The sequence below is a fragment of the Acipenser ruthenus genome, chromosome 44 (assembly GCF_902713425.1).
Source record: "Acipenser ruthenus chromosome 44, fAciRut3.2 maternal haplotype, whole genome shotgun sequence".
Lineage (NCBI taxonomy): Eukaryota > Metazoa > Chordata > Actinopteri > Acipenseriformes > Acipenseridae > Acipenser > Acipenser ruthenus.
The window spans coordinates 4,885,567-4,897,997 of record NC_081232.1 but is presented as its reverse complement, the minus strand read 5'-3'; the positions used below and the strand labels follow the sequence as shown (position 1 = coordinate 4,897,997).

The following is a 12,431-nucleotide window of genomic DNA, read 5'->3' as shown; positions in this document are numbered from 1 at the left end:
AATGTGTGGAGGACAAAAGGAAATTTTGGAGGAATCACCCCCAGCTCACTAAACATAAAAGTCATGAAAGCAGAAATGCAATCGCCTGCGGCCACACCACCTTGAATAAGCCTGATCTCGTCTGATCTCAGAAGCTAAGCAATGTTGGGCTTGGTTAGTACTTGGATGGGAGACCACCTGGGAATATCAAGTGCTGCAGGCATTACATTTTACAATTGAAATGTGTGGAGGACAAAAGGAAATTTTGGAGGAATCACCCCCAGCTCACTAAACATAAAAGTCATGAAAGCAGAAATGCAATCGCCTGCGGCCACACCACCTTAAATAAGCCTGATCTCGTCTGATCTCAGAAGCTAAGCAATGTTGGGCTTGGTTAGTACTTGGATGGGAGACCACCTGGGAATATCAAGTGCTGCAGGCATTACATTTTACAATTGAAATGTGTGGAGGACAAAAGGAAATTTTGGAGGAATCACCCCCAGCTCACTAAACATAAAAGTCATGAAAGCAGAAATGCAATCGCCTGCGGCCACACCACCTTGAATAAGCCTGATCTCGTCTGATCTCAGAAGCTAAGCAATGTTGGGCTTGGTTAGTACTTGGATGGGAGACCACCTGGGAATATCAAGTGCTGCAGGCATTACATTTTACAATTGAAATGTGTGGAGGACAAAAGGAAATTTTGGAGGAATCACCCCCAGCTCACTAAACATAAAAGTCATGAAAGCAGAAATGCAATCGCCTGCGGCCACACCACCTTGAATAAGCCTGATCTCGTCTGATCTCAGAAGCTAAGCAATGTTGGGCTTGGTTAGTACTTGGATGGGAGACCACCTGGGAATATCAAGTGCTGCAGTCATTACATTTTTGTAATTACATTTTACAATTGAAATGTGTGGAGGACAAAAGGAAATTTTGGAGGAATCACCCCCAGCTCACTAAACATAAAAGTCATGAAAGCAGAAATGCAATCGCCTGCGGCCACACCACCTTGAATAAGCCTGATCTCGTCTGATCTCAGAAGCTAAGCAATGTTGGGCTTTTTAGTACTTGGATGGGAGACCACCTGGGAATATCAAGTGCTGCAGGCATTACATTTTACAATTGAAATGTGTGGAGGACAAAAGGAAATTTTGGAGGAATCACCCCCAGCTCACTAAACATAAAAGTCATGAAAGCAGAAATGCAATCGCCTGCGGCCACACCACCTTGAATAAGCCTGATCTCGTCTGATCTCAGAAGCTAAGCAATGTTGGGCTTTTTAGTACTTGGATGGGAGACCACCTGGGAATATCAAGTGCTGCAGGCATTACATTTTACAATTGAAATGTGTGGAGGACAAAAGGAAATTTTGGAGGAATCACCCCCAGCTCACTAAACATAAAAGTCATGAAAGCAGAAATGCAATCGCCTGCGGCCACACCACCTTGAATAAGCCTGATCTCGTCTGATCTCAGAAGCTAAGCAATGTTGGGCTTTTTAGTACTTGGATGGGAGACCACCTGGGAATATCAAGTGCTGCAGGCATTACATTTTACAATTGAAATGTGTGGAGGACAAAAGGAAATTTTGGAGGAATCACCCCCAGCTCACTAAACATAAAAGTCATGAAAGCAGAAATGCAATCGCCTGCGGCCACACCACCTTGAATAAGCCTGATCTCGTCTGATCTCAGAAGCTAAGCAATGTTGGGCTTGGTTAGTACTTGGATGGGAGACCACCTGGGAATATCAAGTGCTGCAGGCATTACATTTTACAATTGAAATGTGTGGAGGACAAAAGGAAATTTTGGAGGAATCACCCCCAGCTCACTAAACATAAAAGTCATGAAAGCAGAAATGCAGTCGCCTGCGGCCACACCACCTTGAATAAGCCTGATCTCGTCTGATCTCAGAAGCTAAGCAATGTTGGGCTTGGTTAGTACTTGGATGGGAGACCACCTGGGAATATCAAGTGCTGCAGGCATTACATTTTACAATTGAAATGTGTGGAGGACAAAAGGAAATTTTGGAGGAATCACCCCCAGCTCACTAAACATAAAAGTCATGAAAGCAGAAATGCAATCGCCTGCGGCCACACCACCTTGAATAAGCCTGATCTCAGAAGCTAAGCAATGTTGGGCTTGGTTAGTACTTGGATGGGAGACCACCTGGGAATATCAAGTGCTGCAGGCATTACTTTTTTGTAATTACATTTTACAATTGAAATGTGTGGAGGACAAAAGGAAATTTTGGAGGAATCACCCCCAGCTCACTAAACATAAAAGTCATGAAAGCAGAAATGCAATCCCCTGCGGCCACACCACCTTGAATAAGCCTGATCTCAGAAGCTAAGCAATGTTGGGCTTGGTTAGTACTTGGATGGGAGACCACCTGGGAATATCAAGTGCTGCAGGCATTACATTTTACAATTGAAATGTGTGGAGGACAAAAGGAAATTTTGGAGGAATCACCCCCAGCTCACTAAACATAAAAGTCATGAAAGCAGAAATGCAATCGCCTGCGGCCACACCACCTTGAATAAGCCTGATCTCGTCTGATCTCAGAAGCTAAGCAATGTTGGGCTTGGTTAGTACTTGGATGGGAGACCACCTGGGAATATCAAGTGCTGCAGGCATTACATTTTAGTAATTACATTTTACAATTGAAATGTGTGGAGGACAAAAGGAAATTTTGGAGGAATCACCCCCAGCTCACTAAACATAAAAGTCATGAAAGCAGAAATGCAATCGCCTGCGGCCACTCCACCTTGAATAAGCCTGATCTCGTCTGATCTCAGAAGCTAAGCAATGTTGGGCTTGGTTAGTACTTGGATGGGAGACCACCTGGGAATATCAAGTGCTGCAGGCATTACATTTTTGTAATTACATTTTACAATTGAAATGTGTGGAGGACAAAAGGAAATTTTGGAGGAATCACCCCCAGCTCACTAAACATAAAAGTCATGAAAGCAGAAATGCAATCGCCTGCGGCCACACCACCTTGAATAAGCCTGATCTCGTCTGATCTCAGAAGCTAAGCAATGTTGGGCTTGGTTAGTACTTGGATGGGAGACCACCTGGGAATATCAAGTGCTGCAGGCATTACATTTTACAATTGAAATGTGTGGAGGACAAAAAGAAATTTTGGAGGAATCACCCCCAGCTCACTAAACATAAAAGTCATGAAAGCAGAAATGCACTCGCCTGCGGCCACACCACCTTGAATAAGCCTGATCTCGTCTGATCTCAGAAGCTAAGCAATGTTGGGCTTGGTGAGTACTTGGATGGGAGACCACCTGGGAATATCAAGTGCTGCAGGCATTACATTTTTGTAATTACATTTTACAATTGAAATGTGTGGAGGACAAAAGGAAATTTTGGAGGAATCACCCCCAGCTCACTAAACATAAAAGTCATGAAAGCAGAAATGCAATCGCCTGCGGCCACACCACCTTGAATAAGCCTGATCTCGTCTGATCTCAGAAGCTAAGCAATGTTGGGCTTGGTTAGTACTTGGATGGGAGACCACCTGGGAATATCAAGTGCTGCAGGCATTACATTTTACAATTGAAATGTGTGGAGGACAAAAGGAAATTTTGGAGGAATCACCCCCAGCTCACTAAACATAAAAGTCATGAAAGCAGAAATGCAATCGCCTGCGGCCACACCACCTTGAATAAGCCTGATCTCGTCTGATCTCAGAAGCTAAGCAATGTTGGGCTTGGTTAGTACTTGGATGGGAGACCACCTGGGAATATCAAGTGCTGCAGGCATTACATTTTTGTAATTACATTTTACAATTGAAATGTGTGGAGGACAAAAGGAAATTTTGGAGGAATCACCCCCAGCTCACTAAACATAAAAGTCATGAAAGCAGAAATGCAATTGCCTGCAGCCACACCACCTTGAATAAGCCTGATCTCGCCTGATCTCGTCTGATCTCAGAAGCTAAGCAATGTTGGGCTTGGTTAGTACTTGGATGGGAGACCACCTGGGAATATCAAGTGCTGCAGGCATTACATTTTTGTAATTACATTTTACAATTGAAATGTGTGGAGGACAAAAGGAAATTTTGGAGGAATCACCCCCAGCTCACTAAACATAAAAGTCATGAAAGCAGAAATGCAATCGCCTGCGGCCACACCACCTTGAATAAGCCTGATCTCGTCTGATCTCAGAAGCTAAGCAATGTTGGGCTTGGTTAGTACTTGGATGGGAGACCACCTGGGAATATCAAGTGCTGCAGGCATTACATTTTACAATTGAAATGTGTGGAGGACAAAAGGAAATTTTGGAGGAATCACCCCCAGCTCACTAAACATAAAAGTCATGAAAGCAGAAATGCAATCGCCTGCGGCCACACCACCTTGAATAAGCCTGATCTCGTCTGATCTCAAAAGCTAAGCAACGTTGGGCTTGGTTAGTACTTGGATGAGAGACCACCTGGGAATATCAAGTGCTGCAGGCATTACATTTTTGTAATTACATTTTACAATTGAAATGTGTGGAGGACAAAAGGAAATTTTGGAGGAATCACCCCCAGCTCACTAAACATAAAAGTCATGAAAGCAGAAATGCAATCGCCTGCGGCCACACCACCTTGAATAAGCCTGATCTCGTCTGATCTCAGAAGCTAAGCAATGTTGGGCTTGGTTAGTACTTGGATGGGAGACCACCTGGGAATATCAAGTGCTGCAGGCATTACATTTTACAATTGAAATGTGTGGAGGACAAAAGGAAATTTTGGAGGAATCACCCCCAGCTCACTAAACATAAAAGTCATGAAAGCAGAAATGCAATCGCCTGCGGCCACACCACCTTGAATAAGCCTGATCTCAGAAGCTTAGCAATGTTGGGCTTGGTTAGTACTTGGATGGGAGACCACCTGGGAATATCAAGTGCTGCAGGCATTACATTTTAGTAATTACATTTTACAATTGAAATGTGTGGAGGACAAAAGGAAATTTTGGAGGAATCACCCCCAGCTCACTAAACATAAAAGTCATGAAAGCAGAAATGCAATCGCCTGCGGCCACACCACCGTGAATAAGCCTGATCTCGTCTGATCTCAGAAGCTAAGCAATGTTGGGCTTGGTTAGTACTTGGATGGGAGACCACCTGGGAATATCAAGTGCTGCAGGCATTACATTTTTGTAATTACATTTTACAATTGAAATGTGTGGAGGACAAAAGGAAATTTTGGAGGAATCACCCCCAGCTCACTAAACATAAAAGTCATGAAAGCAGAAATGCAATCGCCTGCGGCCACACCACCTTGAATAAGCCTGATCTCGTCTGATCTCAGAAGCTAAGCAATGTTGGGCTTGGTTAGTACTTGGATGGGAGACCACCTGGGAATATCAAGTGCTGCAGGCATTACATTTTTGTAATTACATTTTACAATTGAAATGTGTGGAGGACAAAAGGAAATTTTGGAGGAATCACCCCCCAGCTCACTAAACATAAAAGTCATGAAAGCAGAAATGCAATCGCCTGCGGCCACACCACCTTGAATAAGCCTGATCTCGTCTGATCTCAGAAGCTAAGCAATGTTGGGCTTGGTTAGTACTTGGATGGGAGACCACCTGGGAATATCAAGTGCTGCAGGCATTACATTTTACAATTGAAATGTGTGGAGGACAAAAGGAAATTTTGGAGGAATCACCCCCAGCTCACTAAACATAAAAGTCATGAAAGCAGAAATGCAATCGCCTGCGGCCACACCACCTTGAATAAGCCTGATCTCAGAAGCTTAGCAATGTTGGGCTTGGTTAGTACTTGGATGGGAGACCACCTGGGAATATCAAGTGCTGCAGGCATTACATTTTAGTAATTACATTTTACAATTGAAATGTGTGGAGGACAAAAGGAAATTTTGGAGGAATCACCCCCAGCTCACTAAACATAAAAGTCATGAAAGCAGAAATGCAATCGCCTGCGGCCACACCACCGTGAATAAGCCTGATCTCGTCTGATCTCAGAAGCTAAGCAATGTTGGGCTTGGTTAGTACTTGGATGGGAGACCACCTGGGAATATCAAGTGCTGCAGGCATTACATTTTTGTAATTACATTTTACAATTGAAATGTGTGGAGGACAAAAGGAAATTTTGGAGGAATCACCCCCAGCTCACTAAACATAAAAGTCATGAAAGCAGAAATGCAATCGCCTGTGGCCACACCACCTTGAATAAGCCTGATCTCGTCTGATCTCAGAAGCTAAGCAATGTTGGGCTTGGTTAGTACTTGGATGGGAGACCACCTGGGAATATCAAGTGCTGCAGGCATTACATTTTTGTAATTACATTTTACAATTGAAATGTGTGGAGGACAAAAGGAAATTTTGCAGGAATCACCCCCCAGCTCACTAAACATAAAAGTCATGAAAGCAGAAATGCAATCGCCTGCGGCCACACCACCTTGAATAAGCCTGATCTCGTCTGATCTCAGAAGCTAAGCAATGTTGGGCTTGGTTAGTACTTGGATGGGAGACCACCTGGGAATATCAAGTGCTGCAGGCATTACATTTTTGTAATTACATTTTACAATTGAAATGTGTGGAGGACAAAAGGAAATTTTGGAGGAATCACCCCCAGCTCACTAAACATAAAAGTCATGAAAGCAGAAATGCAATCGCCTGCGGCCACACCACCTTGAATAAGCCTGATCTCGTCTGATCTCAGAAGCTAAGCAATGTTGGGCTTGGTTAGTACTTGGATGGGAGACCACCTGGGAATATCAAGTGCTGCAGGCATTACATTTTACAATTGAAATGTGTGGAGGACAAAAGGAAATTTTGGAGGAATCACCCCCAGCTCACTAAACATAAAAGTCATGAAAGCAGAAATGCAATCGCCTGCGGCCACACCACCTTGAATAAGCCTGATCTCGTCTGATCTCAGAAGCTAAGCAATGTTGGGCTTGGTTAGTACTTGGATGGGAGACCACCTGGGAATATCAAGTGCTGCAGGCATTACATTTTACAATTGAAATGTGTGGAGGACAAAAGGAAATTTTGGAGGAATCACCCCCAGCTCACTAAACATAAAAGTCATGAAAGCAGGAATGCAATCGCCTGCGGCCACACCACCTTGAATAAGCCTGATCTCGTCTGATCTCAGAAGCTAAGCAATGTTGGGCTTGGTTAGTACTTGGATGGGAGACCACCTGGGAATATCAAGTGCTGCAGGCATTACATTTTACAATTGAAATGTGTGGAGGACAAAAGGAAATTTTGGAGGAATCACCCCCAGCTCACTAAACATAAAAGTCATGAAAGCAGAAATGCAATCGCCTGCGGCCACACCACCTTGAATAAGCCTGATCTCGTCTGATCTCAGAAGCTAAGCAATGTTGGGCTTGGTTAGTACTTGGATGGGAGACCACCTGGGAATATCAAGTGCTGCAGGCATTACATTTTACAATTGAAATGTGTGGAGGACAAAAGGAAATTTTGGAGGAATCACCCCCAGCTCACTAAACATAAAAGTCATGAAAGCAGAAATGCAATTGCCTGCGGCCACACCACCTTGAATAAGCCTGATCTCGTCTGATCTCAGAAGCTAAGCAATGTTGGGCTTGGTTAGTACTTGGATGGGAGACCACCTGGGAATATCAAGTGCTGCAGGCATTACATTTTACAATTGAAATGTGTGGAGGACAAAAGGAAATTTTGGAGGAATCACCCCCAGCTCACTAAACATAAAAGTCATGAAAGCAGAAATGCAATCTCCTGCGGCCACACCACTTTGAATAAGCCTGATCTCGTCTGATCTCAGAAGCTAAGCAATGTTGGGCTTGGTTAGTACTTGGATGGGAGACCACCTGGGAATATCAAGTGCTGCAGGCATTACATTTTTGTAATTACATTTTACAATTGAAATGTGTGGAGGACAAAAGGAAATTTTGGAGGAATCACCCCCAGCTCACTAAACATAAAAGTCATGAAAGCAGAAATGCAATCGCCTGCAGCCACACCACCTTGAATAAGCCTGATCTCGCCTGATCTCGTCTGATCTCAGAAGCTAAGCAATGTTGGGCTTGGTTAGTACTTGGATGGGAGACCACCTGGGAATATCAAGTGCTGCAGGCATTACATTTTTGTAATTACATTTTACAATTGAAATGTGTGGAGGACAAAAGGAAATTTTGGAGGAATCACCCCCAGCTCACTAAACATAAAAGTCATGAAAGCAGAAATGCAATCGCCTGCGGCCACACCACCTTGAATAAGCCTGATCTCGTCTGATCTCAGACGCTAAGCAATGTTGGGCTTGGTTAGTACTTGGATGGGAGACCACCTGGGAATATCAAGTGCTGCAGGCATTACATTTTACAATTGAAATGTGTGGAGGACAAAAGGAAATTTTGGAGGAATCACCCCCAGCTCACTAAACATAAAAGTCATGAAAGCAGAAATGCAATCGCCTGCGGCCACACCACCTTGAATAAGCCTGATCTCGTCTGATCTCAGAAGCTAAGCAATGTTGGGCTTGGTTAGTACTTGGATGGGAGACCACCTGGGAATATCAAGTGCTGCAGTCATTACATTTTTGTAATTACATTTTACAATTGAAATGTGTGGACAAAAGGAAATTTTGGAGGAATCACCCCCAGCTCACTAAACATAAAAGTCATGAAAGCAGAAATGCAATCGCCTGCGGCCACACCACCTTGAATAAGCCTGATCTCGTCTGATCTCAGAAGCTAAGCAATGTTGGGCTTGGTTAGTACTTGGATGGGAGACCACCTGGGAATATCAAGTGCTGCAGGCATTACATTTTACAATTGAAATGTGTGGAGGACAAAAGGAAATTTTGGAGGAATCACCCCCAGCTCACTAAACATAAAAGTCATGAAAGCAGAAATGCAATCGCCTGCGGCCACACCACCTTGAATAAGCCTGATCTCGTCTGATCTCAGAAGCTAAGCAATGTTGGGCTTGGTTAGTACTTGGATGGGAGACCACCTGGGAATATCAAGTGCTGCAGGCATTACATTTTAGTAATTACATTTTACAATTGAAATGTGTGGAGGACAAAAGGAAATTTTGGAGGAATCACCCCCAGCTCACTAAACATAAAAGTCATGAAAGCAGAAATGCAATCGCCTGCGGCCACTCCACCTTGAATAAGCCTGATCTCGTCTGATCTCAGAAGCTAAGCAATGTTGGGCTTGGTTAGTACTTGGATGGGAGACCACCTGGGAATATCAAGTGCTGCAGGCATTACATTTTTGTAATTACATTTTACAATTGAAATGTGTGGAGGACAAAAGGAAATTTTGGAGGAATCACCCCCAGCTCACTAAACATAAAAGTCATGAAAGCAGAAATGCAATCGCCTGCGGCCACACCACCTTGAATAAGCCTGATCTCGTCTGATCTCAGAAGCTAAGCAATGTTGGGCTTGGTTAGTACTTGGATGGGAGACCACCTGGGAATATCAAGTGCTGCAGGCATTACATTTTACAATTGAAATGTGTGGAGGACAAAAGGAAATTTTGGAGGAATCACCCCCAGCTCACTAAACATAAAAGTCATGAAAGCAGAAATGCACTCGCCTGCGGCCACACCACCTTGAATAAGCCTGATCTCGTCTGATCTCAGAAGCTAAGTAATGTTGGGCTTGGTTAGTACTTGGATGGGAGACCACCTGGGAATATCAAGTGCTGCAGGCATTACATTTTTGTAATTACATTTTACAATTGAAATGTGTGGAGGACAAAAGGAAATTTTGGAGGAATCACCCCCAGCTCACTAAACATAAAAGTCATGAAAGCAGAAATGCAATCGCCTGCGGCCACACCACCTTGAATAAGCCTGATCTCGTCTGATCTCAGAAGCTAAGTAATGTTGGGCTTGGTTAGTACTTGGATGGGAGACCACCTGGGAATATCAAGTGCTGCAGGCATTACATTTTACAATTGAAATGTGTGGAGGACAAAAGGAAATTTTGGAGGAATCACCCCCAGCTCACTAAACATAAAAGTCATGAAAGCAGAAATGCAATCGCCTGCGGCCACACCACCTTGAATAAGCCTGATCTCGTCTGATCTCAGAAGCTAAGCAATGTTGGGCTTGGTTAGTACTTGGATGGGAGACCACCTGGGAATATCAAGTGCTGCAGGCATTACATTTTTGTAATTACATTTTACAATTGAAATGTGTGGAGGACAAAAGGAAATTTTGGAGGAATCACCCCCAGCTCACTAAACATAAAAGTCATGAAAGCAGAAATGCAATCGCCTGCGGCCACACCACCTTGAATAAGCCTGATCTCGTCTGATCTCAGAAGCTAAGCAATGTTGGGCTTGGTTAGTACTTGGATGGGAGACCACCTGGGAATATCAAGTGCTGCAGGCATTACATTTTTGTAATTACATTTTACAATTGAAATGTGTGGAGGACAAAAGGAAATTTTGGAGGAATCACCCCCAGCTCACTAAACATAAAAGTCATGAAAGCAGAAATGCAATCGCCTGCGGCCACACCACCTTGAATAAGCCTGATCTCAGAAGCTAAGCAATGTTGGGCTTGGTTAGTACTTGGATGGGAGACCACCTGGGAATATCAAGTGCTGCAGGCATTACATTTTACAATTGAAATGAGTGGAGGACAAAAGGAAATTTTGGAGGAATCACCCCCAGCTCACTAAACATAAAAGTCATGAAAGCAGAAATGCAATCGCCTGCGGCCACACCACCTTGAATAAGCCTGATCTCGTCTGATCTCAGAAGCTAAGCAATGTTGGGCTTGGTTAGTACTTGGATGGGAGACCACCTGGGAATATCAAGTGCTGCAGGCATTACATTTTACAATTGAAATGTGTGGAGGACAAAAGGAAATTTGGGAGGAATCACCCCCAGCTCACTAAACATAAAAGTCATGAAAGCAGAAATGCAATCGCCTGCGGCCACACCACCTTGAATAAGCCTGATCTCGCCTGATCTCGTCTGATCTCAGAAGCTAAACAATGTTGGGCTTGGTTAGTACTTGGATGGGAGACCACCTGGGAATATCAAGTGCTGCAGGCATTACATTTTACAATTGAAATGTGTGGAGGACAAAAGGAAATTTTGGAGGAATCACCCCCAGCTCACTAAACATAAAAGTCATGAAAGCAGAAATGCAATCGCCTGCGGCCACACCACCTTGAATAAGCCTGATCTCGTCTGATCTCAGAAGCTAAGCAATGTTGGGCTTGGTTAGTACTTGGATGGGAGACCACCTGGGAATATCAAGTGCTGCAGGCATTACATTTTACAATTGAAATGTGTGGAGGACAAAAGGAAATTTTGGAGGAATCACCCCCAGCTCACTAAACATAAAAGTCATGAAAGCAAATATGCAATCGCCTGCGGCTACACCACCTTGAATAAGCCTGATCTCGTCTGATCTCAGAAGCTAAGCAATGTTGGGCTTGGTTAGTACTTGGATGGGAGACCACCTGGGAATATCAAGTGCTGCAGGCATTACATTTTTGTAATTACATTTTACAATTGAAATGTGTGGAGGACAAAAGGAAATTTTGGAGGAATCACCCCCAGCTCACTAAACATAAAAGTCATGAAAGCAGAAATGCAATCGCCTGCGGCCACACCACCTTGAATAAGCCTGATCTCGTCTGATCTCAGAAGCTAAGCAATGTTGGGCTTGGTTAGTACTTGGATGGGAGACCACCTGGGAATATCAAGTGCTGCAGGCATTACATTTTACAATTGAAATGTGTGGAGGACAAAAGGAAATTTTGGAGGAATCACCCCCAGCTCACTAAACATAAAAGTCATGAAAGCAGAAATGCAATCGCCTGCGGCCACACCACCTTGAATAAGCCTGATCTCGTCTGATCTCAGAAGCTAAGCAATGTTGGGCTTGGTTAGTACTTGGATGGGAGAGCACCTGGGAATATCAAGTGCTGCAGGCATTACATTTTTGTAATTACATTTTACAATTGAAATGTGTGGAGGACAAAAGGAAATTTTGGAGGAATCACCCCCAGCTCACTAAACATAAAAGTCATGAAAGCAGAAATGCAATCGCCTGCGGCCACACCACCTTGAATAAGTCTGATCTCAGAAGCTAAGCAATGTTGGGCTTGGTTAGTACTTGGATGGGAGACCACCTGGGAATATCAAGTGCTGCAGGCATTACATTTTACAATTGAAATGTGTGGAGGACAAAAGGAAATTTTGGAGGAATCACCCCCAGCTCACTAAACATAAAAGTCATGAAAGCAGAAATGCAATCGCCTGCGGCCACACCACCTTGAATAAGCCTGATCTCGTCTGATCTCAGAAGCTAAGCAACGTTGGGCTTGGTTAGTACTTGGATGGGAGACCACCTGGGAATATCAAGTGCTGCAGGCATTACATTTTTGTAATTACATTTTAGAATTGAAATGTGTGGAGGACAAAAGGAAATTTTGGAGGAATCACCCCCAGCTCACTAAACAT

General features: G+C 43.8%; 42 non-coding genes and 13 pseudogenes across 42 annotated transcripts; all 55 read left to right on the top strand.

Annotated features, from left to right (window-relative positions):
* The first annotated feature begins 83 nt into the window (after positions 1-83).
* LOC131718272 (5S ribosomal RNA) lies at positions 84-202 on the top strand. Its single transcript, XR_009317171.1, has one exon. It is a non-coding gene; the product is annotated as a 5S ribosomal RNA (ribosomal RNA).
* Positions 203-302: 100 nt separating this feature from the next.
* LOC131711440 (5S ribosomal RNA) lies at positions 303-421 on the top strand. Its single transcript, XR_009313323.1, has one exon. It is a non-coding gene; the product is annotated as a 5S ribosomal RNA (ribosomal RNA).
* A 100-nt stretch (positions 422-521) lies between these two features.
* LOC131718271 (5S ribosomal RNA) lies at positions 522-640 on the top strand. Its single transcript, XR_009317170.1, has one exon. It is a non-coding gene; the product is annotated as a 5S ribosomal RNA (ribosomal RNA).
* A 100-nt stretch (positions 641-740) lies between these two features.
* LOC131710561 (5S ribosomal RNA) lies at positions 741-859 on the top strand. The gene has a single exon (XR_009312439.1). It is a non-coding gene; the product is annotated as a 5S ribosomal RNA (ribosomal RNA).
* Positions 860-973: 114 nt separating this feature from the next.
* LOC131713858 (5S ribosomal RNA) lies at positions 974-1,091 on the top strand (annotated as a pseudogene).
* A 100-nt stretch (positions 1,092-1,191) lies between these two features.
* On the top strand, positions 1,192-1,309 carry LOC131713857 (5S ribosomal RNA; annotated as a pseudogene).
* Positions 1,310-1,409: 100 nt separating this feature from the next.
* Positions 1,410-1,527, top strand: LOC131713856 (5S ribosomal RNA; annotated as a pseudogene).
* Positions 1,528-1,627: 100 nt separating this feature from the next.
* LOC131718270 (5S ribosomal RNA) lies at positions 1,628-1,746 on the top strand. The gene has a single exon (XR_009317169.1). It is a non-coding gene; the product is annotated as a 5S ribosomal RNA (ribosomal RNA).
* Positions 1,747-1,846: 100 nt separating this feature from the next.
* LOC131718269 (5S ribosomal RNA) lies at positions 1,847-1,965 on the top strand. The gene has a single exon (XR_009317168.1). It is a non-coding gene; the product is annotated as a 5S ribosomal RNA (ribosomal RNA).
* Positions 1,966-2,065: 100 nt separating this feature from the next.
* On the top strand, positions 2,066-2,174 carry LOC131715064 (5S ribosomal RNA; annotated as a pseudogene).
* Positions 2,175-2,288: 114 nt separating this feature from the next.
* On the top strand, positions 2,289-2,397 carry LOC131715923 (5S ribosomal RNA; annotated as a pseudogene).
* A 100-nt stretch (positions 2,398-2,497) lies between these two features.
* LOC131718267 (5S ribosomal RNA) lies at positions 2,498-2,616 on the top strand. The gene has a single exon (XR_009317166.1). It is a non-coding gene; the product is annotated as a 5S ribosomal RNA (ribosomal RNA).
* A 114-nt stretch (positions 2,617-2,730) lies between these two features.
* Positions 2,731-2,849, top strand: LOC131710656 (5S ribosomal RNA). The gene has a single exon (XR_009312538.1). It is a non-coding gene; the product is annotated as a 5S ribosomal RNA (ribosomal RNA).
* Positions 2,850-2,963: 114 nt separating this feature from the next.
* Positions 2,964-3,082, top strand: LOC131718266 (5S ribosomal RNA). The gene has a single exon (XR_009317165.1). It is a non-coding gene; the product is annotated as a 5S ribosomal RNA (ribosomal RNA).
* A 100-nt stretch (positions 3,083-3,182) lies between these two features.
* LOC131710649 (5S ribosomal RNA) lies at positions 3,183-3,301 on the top strand. Its single transcript, XR_009312531.1, has one exon. It is a non-coding gene; the product is annotated as a 5S ribosomal RNA (ribosomal RNA).
* Positions 3,302-3,415: 114 nt separating this feature from the next.
* On the top strand, positions 3,416-3,534 carry LOC131718265 (5S ribosomal RNA). Its single transcript, XR_009317164.1, has one exon. It is a non-coding gene; the product is annotated as a 5S ribosomal RNA (ribosomal RNA).
* A 100-nt stretch (positions 3,535-3,634) lies between these two features.
* On the top strand, positions 3,635-3,753 carry LOC131718264 (5S ribosomal RNA). The gene has a single exon (XR_009317163.1). It is a non-coding gene; the product is annotated as a 5S ribosomal RNA (ribosomal RNA).
* Positions 3,754-3,867: 114 nt separating this feature from the next.
* On the top strand, positions 3,868-3,996 carry LOC131713440 (5S ribosomal RNA; annotated as a pseudogene).
* A 114-nt stretch (positions 3,997-4,110) lies between these two features.
* LOC131718263 (5S ribosomal RNA) lies at positions 4,111-4,229 on the top strand. The gene has a single exon (XR_009317162.1). It is a non-coding gene; the product is annotated as a 5S ribosomal RNA (ribosomal RNA).
* A 100-nt stretch (positions 4,230-4,329) lies between these two features.
* Positions 4,330-4,448, top strand: LOC131713532 (5S ribosomal RNA; annotated as a pseudogene).
* A 114-nt stretch (positions 4,449-4,562) lies between these two features.
* Positions 4,563-4,681, top strand: LOC131718262 (5S ribosomal RNA). Its single transcript, XR_009317161.1, has one exon. It is a non-coding gene; the product is annotated as a 5S ribosomal RNA (ribosomal RNA).
* A 100-nt stretch (positions 4,682-4,781) lies between these two features.
* Positions 4,782-4,890, top strand: LOC131716095 (5S ribosomal RNA; annotated as a pseudogene).
* Positions 4,891-5,004: 114 nt separating this feature from the next.
* LOC131711382 (5S ribosomal RNA) lies at positions 5,005-5,123 on the top strand. Its single transcript, XR_009313265.1, has one exon. It is a non-coding gene; the product is annotated as a 5S ribosomal RNA (ribosomal RNA).
* A 114-nt stretch (positions 5,124-5,237) lies between these two features.
* Positions 5,238-5,356, top strand: LOC131718261 (5S ribosomal RNA). The gene has a single exon (XR_009317160.1). It is a non-coding gene; the product is annotated as a 5S ribosomal RNA (ribosomal RNA).
* A 115-nt stretch (positions 5,357-5,471) lies between these two features.
* LOC131718260 (5S ribosomal RNA) lies at positions 5,472-5,590 on the top strand. The gene has a single exon (XR_009317159.1). It is a non-coding gene; the product is annotated as a 5S ribosomal RNA (ribosomal RNA).
* Positions 5,591-5,690: 100 nt separating this feature from the next.
* On the top strand, positions 5,691-5,799 carry LOC131716094 (5S ribosomal RNA; annotated as a pseudogene).
* A 114-nt stretch (positions 5,800-5,913) lies between these two features.
* On the top strand, positions 5,914-6,032 carry LOC131711381 (5S ribosomal RNA). The gene has a single exon (XR_009313264.1). It is a non-coding gene; the product is annotated as a 5S ribosomal RNA (ribosomal RNA).
* Positions 6,033-6,146: 114 nt separating this feature from the next.
* On the top strand, positions 6,147-6,265 carry LOC131710153 (5S ribosomal RNA). The gene has a single exon (XR_009312022.1). It is a non-coding gene; the product is annotated as a 5S ribosomal RNA (ribosomal RNA).
* Positions 6,266-6,380: 115 nt separating this feature from the next.
* LOC131718259 (5S ribosomal RNA) lies at positions 6,381-6,499 on the top strand. Its single transcript, XR_009317158.1, has one exon. It is a non-coding gene; the product is annotated as a 5S ribosomal RNA (ribosomal RNA).
* A 114-nt stretch (positions 6,500-6,613) lies between these two features.
* On the top strand, positions 6,614-6,732 carry LOC131718258 (5S ribosomal RNA). The gene has a single exon (XR_009317157.1). It is a non-coding gene; the product is annotated as a 5S ribosomal RNA (ribosomal RNA).
* A 100-nt stretch (positions 6,733-6,832) lies between these two features.
* Positions 6,833-6,951, top strand: LOC131718256 (5S ribosomal RNA). Its single transcript, XR_009317155.1, has one exon. It is a non-coding gene; the product is annotated as a 5S ribosomal RNA (ribosomal RNA).
* Positions 6,952-7,051: 100 nt separating this feature from the next.
* Positions 7,052-7,170, top strand: LOC131718255 (5S ribosomal RNA). The gene has a single exon (XR_009317154.1). It is a non-coding gene; the product is annotated as a 5S ribosomal RNA (ribosomal RNA).
* Positions 7,171-7,270: 100 nt separating this feature from the next.
* LOC131718254 (5S ribosomal RNA) lies at positions 7,271-7,389 on the top strand. The gene has a single exon (XR_009317153.1). It is a non-coding gene; the product is annotated as a 5S ribosomal RNA (ribosomal RNA).
* Positions 7,390-7,489: 100 nt separating this feature from the next.
* On the top strand, positions 7,490-7,608 carry LOC131718253 (5S ribosomal RNA). The gene has a single exon (XR_009317152.1). It is a non-coding gene; the product is annotated as a 5S ribosomal RNA (ribosomal RNA).
* Positions 7,609-7,708: 100 nt separating this feature from the next.
* LOC131709920 (5S ribosomal RNA) lies at positions 7,709-7,827 on the top strand. Its single transcript, XR_009311784.1, has one exon. It is a non-coding gene; the product is annotated as a 5S ribosomal RNA (ribosomal RNA).
* Positions 7,828-7,941: 114 nt separating this feature from the next.
* Positions 7,942-8,070, top strand: LOC131713439 (5S ribosomal RNA; annotated as a pseudogene).
* A 114-nt stretch (positions 8,071-8,184) lies between these two features.
* LOC131710929 (5S ribosomal RNA) lies at positions 8,185-8,303 on the top strand. The gene has a single exon (XR_009312811.1). It is a non-coding gene; the product is annotated as a 5S ribosomal RNA (ribosomal RNA).
* A 100-nt stretch (positions 8,304-8,403) lies between these two features.
* LOC131710560 (5S ribosomal RNA) lies at positions 8,404-8,522 on the top strand. The gene has a single exon (XR_009312438.1). It is a non-coding gene; the product is annotated as a 5S ribosomal RNA (ribosomal RNA).
* A 111-nt stretch (positions 8,523-8,633) lies between these two features.
* Positions 8,634-8,752, top strand: LOC131718252 (5S ribosomal RNA). Its single transcript, XR_009317151.1, has one exon. It is a non-coding gene; the product is annotated as a 5S ribosomal RNA (ribosomal RNA).
* A 100-nt stretch (positions 8,753-8,852) lies between these two features.
* On the top strand, positions 8,853-8,971 carry LOC131718251 (5S ribosomal RNA). The gene has a single exon (XR_009317150.1). It is a non-coding gene; the product is annotated as a 5S ribosomal RNA (ribosomal RNA).
* A 114-nt stretch (positions 8,972-9,085) lies between these two features.
* LOC131710655 (5S ribosomal RNA) lies at positions 9,086-9,204 on the top strand. Its single transcript, XR_009312537.1, has one exon. It is a non-coding gene; the product is annotated as a 5S ribosomal RNA (ribosomal RNA).
* A 114-nt stretch (positions 9,205-9,318) lies between these two features.
* LOC131718250 (5S ribosomal RNA) lies at positions 9,319-9,437 on the top strand. Its single transcript, XR_009317149.1, has one exon. It is a non-coding gene; the product is annotated as a 5S ribosomal RNA (ribosomal RNA).
* Positions 9,438-9,537: 100 nt separating this feature from the next.
* Positions 9,538-9,656, top strand: LOC131710761 (5S ribosomal RNA). The gene has a single exon (XR_009312643.1). It is a non-coding gene; the product is annotated as a 5S ribosomal RNA (ribosomal RNA).
* Positions 9,657-9,770: 114 nt separating this feature from the next.
* LOC131710760 (5S ribosomal RNA) lies at positions 9,771-9,889 on the top strand. The gene has a single exon (XR_009312642.1). It is a non-coding gene; the product is annotated as a 5S ribosomal RNA (ribosomal RNA).
* Positions 9,890-9,989: 100 nt separating this feature from the next.
* Positions 9,990-10,108, top strand: LOC131718249 (5S ribosomal RNA). Its single transcript, XR_009317148.1, has one exon. It is a non-coding gene; the product is annotated as a 5S ribosomal RNA (ribosomal RNA).
* A 114-nt stretch (positions 10,109-10,222) lies between these two features.
* On the top strand, positions 10,223-10,341 carry LOC131718248 (5S ribosomal RNA). The gene has a single exon (XR_009317147.1). It is a non-coding gene; the product is annotated as a 5S ribosomal RNA (ribosomal RNA).
* A 114-nt stretch (positions 10,342-10,455) lies between these two features.
* On the top strand, positions 10,456-10,564 carry LOC131715063 (5S ribosomal RNA; annotated as a pseudogene).
* A 100-nt stretch (positions 10,565-10,664) lies between these two features.
* Positions 10,665-10,783, top strand: LOC131718247 (5S ribosomal RNA). The gene has a single exon (XR_009317145.1). It is a non-coding gene; the product is annotated as a 5S ribosomal RNA (ribosomal RNA).
* A 100-nt stretch (positions 10,784-10,883) lies between these two features.
* LOC131713687 (5S ribosomal RNA) lies at positions 10,884-11,012 on the top strand (annotated as a pseudogene).
* Positions 11,013-11,112: 100 nt separating this feature from the next.
* LOC131718245 (5S ribosomal RNA) lies at positions 11,113-11,231 on the top strand. The gene has a single exon (XR_009317143.1). It is a non-coding gene; the product is annotated as a 5S ribosomal RNA (ribosomal RNA).
* Positions 11,232-11,331: 100 nt separating this feature from the next.
* On the top strand, positions 11,332-11,450 carry LOC131710267 (5S ribosomal RNA). The gene has a single exon (XR_009312139.1). It is a non-coding gene; the product is annotated as a 5S ribosomal RNA (ribosomal RNA).
* Positions 11,451-11,564: 114 nt separating this feature from the next.
* LOC131718244 (5S ribosomal RNA) lies at positions 11,565-11,683 on the top strand. The gene has a single exon (XR_009317142.1). It is a non-coding gene; the product is annotated as a 5S ribosomal RNA (ribosomal RNA).
* Positions 11,684-11,783: 100 nt separating this feature from the next.
* Positions 11,784-11,902, top strand: LOC131712776 (5S ribosomal RNA). The gene has a single exon (XR_009314665.1). It is a non-coding gene; the product is annotated as a 5S ribosomal RNA (ribosomal RNA).
* A 114-nt stretch (positions 11,903-12,016) lies between these two features.
* On the top strand, positions 12,017-12,125 carry LOC131715788 (5S ribosomal RNA; annotated as a pseudogene).
* Positions 12,126-12,225: 100 nt separating this feature from the next.
* Positions 12,226-12,344, top strand: LOC131720707 (5S ribosomal RNA). The gene has a single exon (XR_009319604.1). It is a non-coding gene; the product is annotated as a 5S ribosomal RNA (ribosomal RNA).
* The last annotated feature ends 87 nt before the right edge of the window (positions 12,345-12,431 follow it).